General features: G+C 38.5%; 1 pseudogene; it reads right to left on the reverse strand.

The window, feature by feature from the left end:
• Positions 1-1,062: 1,062 nt before the first annotated feature.
• LOC139362153 (syncytin-1-like) lies at positions 1,063-2,691 on the reverse strand (annotated as a pseudogene).
• Between the last annotated feature and the right edge of the window lie 9,834 nt (positions 2,692-12,525).

The raw sequence follows: 12,525 nt of genomic DNA on the forward strand, positions 1-12,525 counted from the left end.
GAAAAACAATATTGGAAATATCTCACTTCCTATTATAGCCATGCTTGCTTTTATATATAAAAAAAGATTTCAAGTGTCATACCAGGAAGATGCTATTGCATTAAATCTAACAATTTCAGAAAATGGTGCTGAATTGAATAAAAGCAATCTTGCCCAATAGGTTCAGAATCCTGGTAATTTTGAGAATATAGTTTCACATGAGCATAAACCGACCAAAGGAAAGAGTAATAAAATTTCTTTTAAAGCTTTGCTTCACAGGGGAGAGATGTTCTGACGCTGCCAAAAAGGCAGCAGAGTACAATGTTTTCCGCCCCTTTTGATAGAATTTTTGACAAGTTTATCTTGCTGTGTCATTTGGCAGGTTAAAAAACATCTTTGATCAGAGTCTTTTATTGCCCTAGAGAAATCACATATTCATTCACCCCAACAAATATTTTCACCATTTCTATTATGTCTGAAACCATCTATGATCTTGGTAATGAAGTTTTACAAGGAAGACCAATAACTAAAGATATTATTGGTTATTATGTTAATACTGCTGCTATAAATTTTTAATCACATGTAATTGACAAGGAAAATGATTGTAATTTCCACAGTAAATCTTTCTATCTAATATTTAAACTTATTGTTGTTAGAGTGATTGTGTCCTGTGTATTAAAAACTTTTTTTTTTTTTTTTTTTTTTTGCAATTGTAAGATTTAATAGAGTGAAAACAGAGCTCCCATACAAAGGGAGGGGGCCCAAAGAGGGTAGTTGCTGGCTCAAATGCAGGGGTTTATATCCCGATCATTGTCCCTCCCGCTGTGCTCTCAGGCGACAGATGATTGGCTATTTCTTTACCTCCTGTTTTTGCCTAATTAGCATTTTAGTGAACTCTCTTTACTGCCTCATTGGTTGGATGTGAGCTAAGTTGGAAGCCTCATGTTTAAAGGTAGATGCAGTCACCTTCCCAGCTAGGCTTAGGGATTCTTAGTTGGCCTAGGAAATCCAACTAGTCCTGTCTCTGAGTCCCCCCTCTCAACAGGAAAATCCAAGTGCTGTTGGGGAGGTTGGCTGACCCCTCTAACTGCCTCCTGCTGAATTGGGGCATAGTAGGGGTTGTGCAGTTGAGATTTTCTTGGGAGGGGTGCCTTAGATGTCATTAACTTTGGAGCATGGGCTAGCAGGCCGGTCCAGGGGTCCGTGGTAGATCTTAGTCATGGACTGCATCTGGGGCTCCATTTGAGGAACCATTTGTAGCTTTACAGCTTCGATTCTGGAAGAGACAAACTTAACAAGGAGGTTAAAGAGACAGGGTCCAAAGAGGAGTAACAATATTATAGCTGCTAGAGCTCCTAAGAAGGGGAGAATCCAGGGCATCCATTGGCTGAGGAGGCCCCAGGGTCTAGTGTTTTGAAGCTCCTCTGCTCTACATTGTATTTGATCTCAAATTTCTTTAACTTTCTCAGTGACGATTCCAGATTGATTAACATAATAACAGCATTCTTTCCCTAAAAATAAATAGGTTCCCCCTCTTTCCATGGTTAGAAAGTCTAAAGGTCTTTGATTTTGAAGGACTATTGCTGCTAAGGAATTAAGTTGATCTTGCAAGATGACCAGTGAGTTGGCGACCCATTCCATGTCACCATTTAGTTCTTGAGAGAGTTTGTAGTAGAACTGAGTAGAGGTTGTGATACCGCCAATGCCAGTACCTAGTCTGCCTAGCACTGCTGCTCTGATAACAAAAGGAAGAATGGGTACTCTTTTGTTGCGGGGCTTAGGTACGACATGATTGTATAAATCTTGTTCAGTGTAGATGGTCATAGGGGGCACTATGAATGAGAGGAAGCACATAGATTCTGAAGAGCTATCCAAACAACGATAGGCTGAGGTACAACAGACAAAAAATATTCCTGAAGGTAGGCAGACTATTTGTGTGGGAGGAGTTACCCACGTGATGCATTGGGAGTTGGTTGTGTCTATAGTATCACTAAATTTTACACAGGTGAGGTTTGAGGTATGGATTATTTCCAGATTGGAAACAAGAGGTCCTACTAAAACAGAAGTGGTGTTTATTTCTGTGCTGAAGTTTTTCCATTGTTCAGGTACAGGAATTGAAATGGATGGCCTGAAGTGCAGGGGGAGGCACATCCAACAGTTAGCAGGGTTTTGGACCGAGACCTTATGGAGCCTAGTGAGGGTGGTATTAAATAGGTTTACCAGGTGAGTATGGGTATGGAGGGTTTCATGTAGTTTTGAGAGATCTAGTCCTTTGTAGGGGCTAGAAGTGCTATGTACCCTTGTCAGTTGGGAGATCACTTCCTTTACGTGTTTTTCTCTTGCCTGATCTTGAACTCCACCTCCATCAGACATACCGATATGGATGAAGTAAGTCCAACAGACAGTGGCTCCAAGTCCTTCAGGACAACTAGGATTAATCATTTTCCCTGTTCAATAATGAGTATTTGCATGCATGCAAAGAGTGGCAGAGTTATAGCAGTTGCGGGGCATATGGGTGTGGGCGGTGAAGGTGGGGTTTCCCTTAGAAAAACTCCCACATGATGGGGCATTAATATTTCTGGGAAGCCGTATTTTCCATAGAAGATTTTGGTAAGGGGAGCTACTGGTTGTACAGCAGCATGGAGGGGGTGAAGTGAGAGTGAAAGGGGGTAAGAGAACAGTAAAGAGAAAAATATGATAAGGGAGGGCCATGGGGATTTATTATTTTAGTTACTTTTCTCATGGTTGTTCCTTGAAGAGCAGGCGCAGATCCTCTAGAAGTTCACAGGAATAGCTGACATTGTCCCCTGGATTTTTGGGTTCCTTTGGCAGTATCCAGGGTTTGACCCGAGTGTGATATATCCAAGACTCCACTCCAGCCACTTTAACCGTGGTTGGGGTAGATAAAATGACTGGGTAGGGTCTTTCCCAGGATGTGTCTAGGGATGAGCAATTTGAGGGAAGGGACTTGATTAACACCATGTCACCAGGGTGGAATAATTCCTTTCCCTCCTCTCGGGGACAGACTCATTGTAATGGTTTTAAGAACGTGTTGATATTTGGCTAAGGAGGTGATGTCTGCAACTAAGTTGACTGTCTCTCGGTCAGGCACAAGGTCATTGATTAGGAAGGGCTGTCCATACAGCATTTCATATGGGCTAAGTCCTGCTTTTTGGGGAGAGTTTTGGATTCTTAGTAAGGCTATAGGCAACAGAGCAGGCCATGTGAGGTGGGTTTCCTGGGTTAGCTAAAAGCATTCATTTATTTTTCGCAGTCCTGGACCAAGATGTTTGGTTTTAAAATAATATCCAATAAATAAGTACATTTTGAGAGTTGTTCTTCACCACAAGGTAAATTGCGGTTTTGTTTTTCATATCGAGATTTATAGCTCTGGGTCAAGATCAGACCATCACCTTTCCCCAGACTCTCCAGTGCACATTTCTGTGATAGAGCAAATTTTCAAAATCGCTTCCTTTTCACTGTAAATTTGAACAAAGGCAAGAGGCATACTCTTTGTGGTGACATATTCCTGGCGAATGATGCAATGTCTCTTCAGGGTCTTGATAAGGCCACTACTCCCTTGTTTTGTCATTGTGTTTATACCAAACTGTGATCACATCCATGTATATTTTCTAGTCCAAGCCCAGTGTGGGCTTATGAAATATTATCTAAAACTTGATGACCACTTTCCACAGACTTCTCAGAACAAGAGTCTTCACTCTTTCACTTTATTGGCTATGTGAACTCAGATGCTTGAACTAGTGGTCCCATATTAAATTTCTTTTTAAAGTTTCAGATTCAGGGGGGTACATGCCCATGTTTGTAACATTGATATAACATGTGTAACCCACATTACTTTTATAATGACATACAATTCTCAATATAAAGTGCTTAGCACATTGTTCAGCACATAGAACACACACACTACTTTTATGATTATAAAATAATTAGCTTTTTCCTTGTTCACATAAACTGTGCATTACAATTTGTCATAACTTTTCCCTGAATATTGCTTTCCAAATTCCTCCTTCTCCTTTAAAAAATGTTTCAGCCCCCATATTGCATATTTAGAGTTAATATTTGAATAAGTAGCCTATATATGAGACCACCAAGTAAGACCTAACAAGTGTATTTAAAAGCTTAGTGCTGGGACAGAGCTTAATGCAAAGCTCAGTTCTGGAATTTTTAATTCAAGGAAGTTTTAAAGTGTGTCTGAGTTGATAAAAGAAAAACATCAGCCTAATTAGATTTAAAGGAGTTTAATTGAGAAATGAACAATTTGCAAATTGGGCAGCCTTTTGAGCCAGGAGAGGCTCAGAGACTCCAGTACAGCCAATGCAGCCACGTGGTGGCAGAGGATTTGTGAACAGAAAAAGGAAAGCGATGTACAGAACATGGAAGTGACGTACAGAAACAGCTGGATTACAGCTGGCATTTGCCTTATTTGAATACAGTTCCAACAGCTGGCTATATTTGATTGGCCAAAACTCGGTGATTGGCCTAAGTAGAGGCTGCGGTCTCTTTACACCTACACTCATTATATTCACGTTGTACGGAAAAACCTTTAGGCCAAACTTAAAATGTGTAAAGCGACATCTTTAGGCTAAACTTGGTTTAACAGAGTTGTTTGTTCCAACCCAACATTTGCTAGGCTATGAGCTAGGTACTTGGCATCCACTCTCTTGTTTATTTCTCTGAACATCTTGTCAGGTATATTTTATTATTTTTATTTTACAGATAAAAGCAAAAACCACAACATCCTAACCTTGCCTGAGAGGTTAAGTGGCTTTATCAAGAGCTCACGTTTAATTACTTGTTGACAAAGTGAGTCAGAATCAGGATTTTCTGATTCAAAATTCCAGGAAGAAATTCTGTTAAACCAGAGCAGAGAAATTAATATTTTGACAGATTCTAATCATGAACTTGACGAATTTCTCCTTGCTTATTGTACTTAAAAAATTTTCTTTTTGAGAACTTGTAAGAATCAAGGGGAAGAAATAAAGACTTCTATGTAAGCCCTCTGATTTGAATGAGCTGTGACTAAGGAAAACATAGCTTGCCAGACATCATCTGGGGAGGAGCTGGTTTGGAAAGAGTTAGATCACAGTAGATTGATTCATTCAACTGCGTCATTCATTTAAGGTCTGAGCCATTTTTACTGGATTGGTCATGTAGATCGTGGCTCTTGCCCAAGTTGTCTTGATGAATCTACCTGCCACCTCACAAAATGTTCCATATTTAATTTAAAAAATAGTATTCATACTTTTAATCTATAAAATAATGTCTTCATTGTAGCAAGTTCTAAAAAGAAATAGATTTATGTTAAAAGAGCTGTATATAAACCATACTATTCAGAGATATTTTCTTCTAGATTTTTCCATACCTATATAACTTTCACAGAATTCCAATCACCATATGCTTTTTTCATGTAACCATTATACCATATACATTTTCATTGTCAAAGATTTTTTAATATAATGTGTCTTAGTTTATCTTAAAATAATATTATTTTTCTAATTACATAACCAATACACATGTATTGTAGACAACTTGGAAAACCCTAAAAAGCAAATAAAAATCACCCGTGCTCATACCACACCAATATAATCACAGCTAATATATTTCCTTACAGTTTTTTCCATGCATATATATGTTTTTTGTGTAATAACAACTATCACTTTTGGAATGTGTCCTGTGTACCAAACGCTATTCTGAAAACTTTTAGTCCTCAGAACAACATATGAAGTGGATATTATTATAATCTCTGTTTACTTTGGGGAAACTGAGGGACATTTGGTTAAAAAACTTGCCCTAGATTACACAACTATTAATGGTAGAGGTGAGATTGGAACCCAGACAATCTGTTCCATGGACTACACTCTTATTCCTGACACAAGACTGCCTCTCTCTGAGCCGTAAGAGACCATTCTAATTTAGAAACATATATTTAAAATTTAACACCACCATATTTCATTTAATCTAAGACACCATCTATTGTAAGTTGCACCATTATTTTATGGACCACTAAGGAAGAAAAAAGAGCTGCCAATTATAATTGTAAGATGCCACTGATTTTAACATACATCTCAATTTCAGAGATGTTAAGATGTGAAAAATGTGCTTTTAAGAAAATATGAAATCTCATATGTGATGAATATTCTGTCATTAAGTGCTTTACAATACCATTTAAAAGCACTATGTAGTATTGCATTATATACCACACCCCAATTTGTTACAGTCCCTTATTTTTCCCCATTTTTTTCTAAACCAAAAATAATAATTAGGAATAATACTTTGTGGATCTAAATACTTCTGTACATCTCCAATTAATTCCTTAGAATAAATTCCTGTTGTATAACTGCTGTCAAAAAGTGTAGATGTTTTTACTGTTTTTCATAATATGAGTCTGGGGGAGGTTTTACTGGTTACCATTCTTACTTTCTCTCTCTCTCTCTCTCTCTATATATATATATATATATATACACACACTAATTTTTCCTTACTCTTATGAACAAGAACTTATTTTGAACTTTTTTCTCTTCTGATAAACTCAATTGTCCCCCACCCCAAGTGCCTTAAAATGAAAGCATTCTAGAGTTTACATTTGTATCTAATAAAGAAATGCCTTAAATAAATATTTGAAAAACAATTTTCAAAATAGTTATAGGTTATATTTGTTGGGAAAAAAGAAAGACATCTTAATTGAAACTACAGGACCAATTTTCAGACCTTGTCAGGACTTACAATGTTTTATCCCTATGACTCCCTTTTTTACTCCCCATTCAACCCCATCCCATGGCTTATTTATTTCGGTTATTTTTCTTTTCAGTTCTGGAATTTCGCTTTGGTTCTTTTTATAGTTGACACTTCTCTGTTGAGATTCCCTATCTGTTCACTCATTAAGTGTCTTAGTCCATTTGGGCTGCTTAGTCCATAGGTGGCTTATAATAACAGAGATTTATTGCTCAGAGCTCTGGCAGGCTGGGAAGCCTAGAAGCAAGGCACCAGCAGATTTAATGTCTGGCATAGGGGCTTGCTTCTTGGTTCAAAATGTCCATCTTCTCATTGTCCATCTTCTCCTCATATGGTTACATGAAGGAGTGTTTCTCTGGGGTCTCTTTTATAAGGGCATTACTCCTATGTGTGAGGGCTCTACCTTTACGACCTAATCACCGCCCACAGACCCTACCTCCTAATACCAACACCATGGGGATTAGATGCCAACAGACGCATTTTGGGGAGACAAATATTCAGTCTATATGATTAAATAAGATCTCCTTTTCCTTTACATCTTTGATGATGTTTTCTGTTCATTCTTTGGACATGTTTAAAATAACTGACTTATAATCTTTTAAATACAAAATCTGGGCCATTGTATGTTTAGCTTCTATTGACTGCTTAAATTTTTTTTTTTTTTGTACTGTGGATCACATTTTTCTTTTAATTAATTTATTTTGAGACAGTGTCATGCTCTGTCACTCAGGCTGGAGTGCAGTGACATGATCACAGCTCACTTCATCCTTGAGCCCCTGGGCTCAAACAATCTTCCTGCCTCAGTCTCTTGAGGAGTTAAGACTGCAGGTGTGTGCCACCACGCCTGGCTAAATTTTTAAGAAAAATTTCTATGCCAGAGATTTTTGAATTGAATGTTGAATATATGGGAAATATGCCATTCTGAGTCTAGATTCTGTTGTATTCTGAAAAGTGTTGATTATTGTTTCAGAAGACAATTCACTTGCTGAATCCTTTAAACTTGCCTAGACTTTATTTTATGCTTTGCTAGCGCCTATTTGTTGAAAATCCAAGTTATTTCCTACACCTTTCTTACTTTGAAAGATTCAGCCTCCAAAAGTTGTGTCTTTTGTAGATCATGTTGGGATTTAGTTTCAGGTTGCCTTAACATGCGTCTGGAGTATGTTTGATGAGAGAATGATCCTTTCTTCTGAGGCATGGTCTTTTTGGTGTATCAGCCGCCTATCAGGGCTGTTGGCAAATGCTTTCCACTCTGGCAGTCCAAACTCCAGTAGATCATGGAGCTGCTCTGTCTCCAGCTCTGCTTCACATCTAGTAACTCTATTCTACCCTCAAGCACAAAGCAACCTGTATCTGCTGTGCCACTGTGGTCTTGAAAGCTGGCTTTTAGCCGGGACTCACAGGAGAATATATGTGTTAATAAATACAGCATGGTTTTCTGCTGTTGACTCACAGGAATGTCCCCGAGCTTGGGCTTCTATGGCCCCTTCTGCACAGCTTCTTCATGTTTCACACCCTATCCTGCAGATTCTAGGCATTTTATTTGCTCTGAGTTCTGATCTCTGCCTGCACAATTCAGCTGGAGCACCATGTTTTGCTTGGACTCCAGATCTTTGTGCTATGGGTGGGAGATTGTTCCCAGGCAGCAGGTGGGAGCAACAGCAATGATTGCCTTGTGAGTTTTGCCTCTTTTGTGATTACAGCCTCGTATTGTCTCTGGTTGTTGCCTGCAAACAGTTGCTTCATGTATTTTGTCTAGTTCTATAGTTGCTTACTGTGGGAAGTTTAGTTCAATACCAATTATTTACTTCATCATGTGGAGAAATGTGTTTTACATAGTCTGAATTTGCATTGTTGAAAACTTACCCTGTGGTCTCATACCTTAGAATTATGCTCAGTGTCACTGTGGTTTTATTAACTCATTAAATGATCTTAAAATCTCTCTGAGGTAGGTATATTTTTATCTCCATTTCATATATGAGGAACCCGAGGCACAGAGAGGTTAAGAAACCTGCCCACAGCCACACAGCTAGAGAATGAACATTTCTGGGCTATACATAGACTAAGAAGTAATATATATTCAGAGTGGCTTTCTTTTTTATTATCATCTCTTTTGCTGAGTGAAAATCTAATTTCTTTTTACCCTTTGATAGCTTTTGAGTAGCTCAATATATGATAGCTAACTGTTACTCTTCATTATTGAAACATAAAATTCCATCATTATCCCATTCAAAATTACTTATGGAGAGTAGAACCAATTACAATTTGGGACCAGAAACCACTTTGAGGGATTATAATTCTTTCACTGAATGTACAGTCCAGGAGGGCACTTAGCTATTTGCCTGTTTTAAACACTACTATATCCTCCTGCTTAGAAGAGTGCCTGAAAAGAAATGCTCACCTAAATATTTGCTGAAGAAATGAATAAACAATATTTTAATATTTTAATTTCATTAAGAATACACAAGCATACATAAGGACCACATTGTAAACCTCCATTACTTAAAAGCTAGTTATGCTTCTCTCACAACTATAAAGGATAACTTCTCTGTATTTCCTATTTTTCACCTGCTATAAATTTCTGTTTTTTATTTAATTCTTTTTGATACCTTTATCTTTTGCTTTACACAAATATTACTTGTCATGTTAGAAAGTGCTAATAACAACGCTTATTTTAAGGATAATCTGAGATTGGTATCATATTAGATACTTCTTATTGCTTTGCCTTAAATAATAATACAGATACAAAAATAAGTGCATTTGAACTTATCCGAATAAGCCCAAAGATAAGATAAGTGCAGCATAGTTACAAAATACATGCTGGCTTTAACAATTTATCGCATCTGACAGCTTGGAATTGCAAAGGCAGAGAATGCCTTTAATATTATTTGTGTTTTTGACCAAAGAACTACTACATTTGAGTAAGTTTTTATCCTATATGCCTTATCTTTTCAATAGTTTCTAAATATTATCACTGTTCCATGGTGCTGGCTACTGAGACTTTTTTATGAAATCTTATTTTCAAAGCATGAAATCTCAAAGGCTCCATTCTCTAGGGATAAAGGAAACCCAGAACATATTTTGTGGAGTCACAGAAGGGAAAGCTCTGAAATATGGTCATGTACTTCTGTATTTGGAAAAATGGTCTAGCCAGCCTGGGCCCGCTATAAGACTGGCAACTAAAGGCACTGTGAGTCTGTGTACATTTGTCCCTGCAAGAGTGGGGAATCCTTTGCAAAAAGGTAAACGCAGAGCAGTCCTCACATCTTGGACTACCAGTTTTGGAAGCTATCATCCTGTTAGTTTTTCTTTAACTTCCTGTCTTGTAGGAGGAAATGTTATTTTGTTTATTAATTGGGAAGAGGCTATTTGGGTTACTAATGGCCAAAAAGTAAGCAACGAATGCTTAGTCAATAAGAAAATGACATAAAACAAGATACACATTTGCTTAACAGCAGATGCATCTAACAAGATTATTTAGAGAGAATTTGTAACACTCAGGATCCTTTAGAAAAAAAATTATGGAAAATGATATAGAACTTTGTGACTTTTTTGCATAAGGTAAATAAGACATGATGAAGAAATAAACATGAAAGAAAATTAAAATGAAACAGAGGCCTTATTAAAATGAAACTGACAATATGTAGACCAAATCAAATCAAAGTAATGGGAATTATCTATCTTCCTGAGGACAAACAGCCCACACTACTCTTTGTACAAAGTAAGCCTTTGGACAGCTAGCATTCTATTATTATCATACTTTTCCACTTTGCATTTATCTTGTACAAGCCACATGAAGATGGTGGGTGAGAAAGTTTCCAAGTGTTGGATGAGTTTTGGAATCATCTTTGGCTCTTCTTCTCACAGTTCATATCTAGCCCACCAGAAAGTCCCATGGGCATTATTCACATTAAATCACTGGCCAGGCATGGTGGCTCACTCCTGTAATCCCCACACTTTGGGAGGCCGAGGCAGGTGGATCACCTGAGGTCAGGAGTTCAAGACCAACCTGGCCAACATGGCAAAACCCCGTCTTTACTAAAAATACAAATATTAGCTGGGCCTGGTGGTTCATGCCAGTAATCCCAGCTACTCAGGAGGCTGAGGCAGGGGAATCGCTTGAACCTGGGAGACGGAAGTTGCAGTGAGCCAAGATTGTGCCACTGCAATCCAGCCTGGGTGACGGAGCAAGACTCTGTCTCAAAGAAATAGACAAATCTGATCACTTCCCACCATCACCACCATGGCTGCTATTAGGAGCTCCATCATCTCTCACCTGAGTTATGCAGTGGTTCTCTCTGCTTTTACCCTTTCCCTTACCATCTATTTATTAAATATTCATTTATTTATTTATTTATCTTTTGAGACAAAGTCTCACTCTATTGCCAAAGCTGGAGTGCAGTGACATGATCTCGGCTCACTGCCACCTCCAACTCCCAGGTTCAAGTAATTCTCCTGCCTCAGTCTCCTGAGCAGCTGGGACTACAGGTATGTGCCACTATACCCAGCTAATTTTTGTATTTTTAGTAGAGATGGGGTTTCACTATGTTGGCCAGGCTTGTCTTGAACTCCTCACCTCGTGATCCTCCTGCCTTGGCCTCCCAAAGTGCTGGGGTTACAGGCATGAGCCACCATACCTGGCCCTTAAATGTTTAAAATTTGTAATATTTGTGGGTACATTGTAGGTGTATATACTTCTGGGGTATATGTGATGTTTTGGTACCATGTATTTTTTTTTTTTTTTTTTTTTGAGATGGAGTCTCGCTCTGTCGCCCAGGCTGGAGTGCAGTGGCACGATCTAGGCTCACTGCAAGCTCTGCCTCCTGAGTTCACGCCATTCTCCTGCCTCAGCCTCCCGAGTAGCTGGAACTACAGGCGCCCGCCACCACACCCGGCTAATTTTTTGTATTTTTAGTAGAGACGGGGTTTCACCGTGTTAGCCAGGATGGTCTGGATCTCCTGACCTCGTGATCCGCCCGCCTCGGCCTTCCAAAGATACCATCTATTTTTAATGCAGCTGTTGGAGTGATCCTTGGTAAGCCTAATTGTATCATGCCTCTGCTCAAACTCTACAATAGTTCTGTTTCCCTTTGAGTGAAAATGAAGTTCTTAAAATGGTGTACAAAGTCCTAGCCAAAGTGATCCCTGGTGTTTCTCTAATCTCATCTCCTACTCGCCAATCATTCCACACCAGCGCCACTGGCCTTCCTGCTTCTTGAATGCACCAGGTACCTTTCTACGTCAAGGGCTTTGCTTGAGCGTTTTCTTTTTGTTTATTGTTTTTGTTTGTTTGTTTGTTTGTTTTGCCTGACATAGTCTTTCTCTAGACACTCACCAGATATTTACCTTCTTCAAATCTTTGCTCCAGTCTCACCTTCTCAATGATACCTCCTCAGCTACCTTATTGAATATTGCAACTTGTCCTTTACTCTTGACCCCTGCATTTCCTATACCCCTGACTCTAATCTACTCTTCTTCCTCCCATGATACTTACCACTGTCTACTATGCTATATACCATCTAATATATTATTTATTACATGTCTGTTATTGTTAATCTCTGCCCTGCACCCTCCCCCTCAACATAAGCTTCAGAAGGACGGAGATTTTGTTTCACTGCAAAGTATATCCTAAGGACCTAGGACTGTGCTTGGCACATGATAAGTTTTTGATAAATGTTTGTCGAATGAATGAATGAATGTATAAACCTTATTATTGAGATGGAATAAAAACCTGGCTGCTATGTAAAGTTTCTTGTCAAACATTTGTTTAAATTAGTTTTTTGAATCATACAA

The sequence above is a fragment of the Macaca nemestrina genome, chromosome 3 (assembly GCF_043159975.1).
Source record: "Macaca nemestrina isolate mMacNem1 chromosome 3, mMacNem.hap1, whole genome shotgun sequence".
In the NCBI taxonomy this organism is placed as follows: Eukaryota; Metazoa; Chordata; class Mammalia; order Primates; family Cercopithecidae; genus Macaca; species Macaca nemestrina.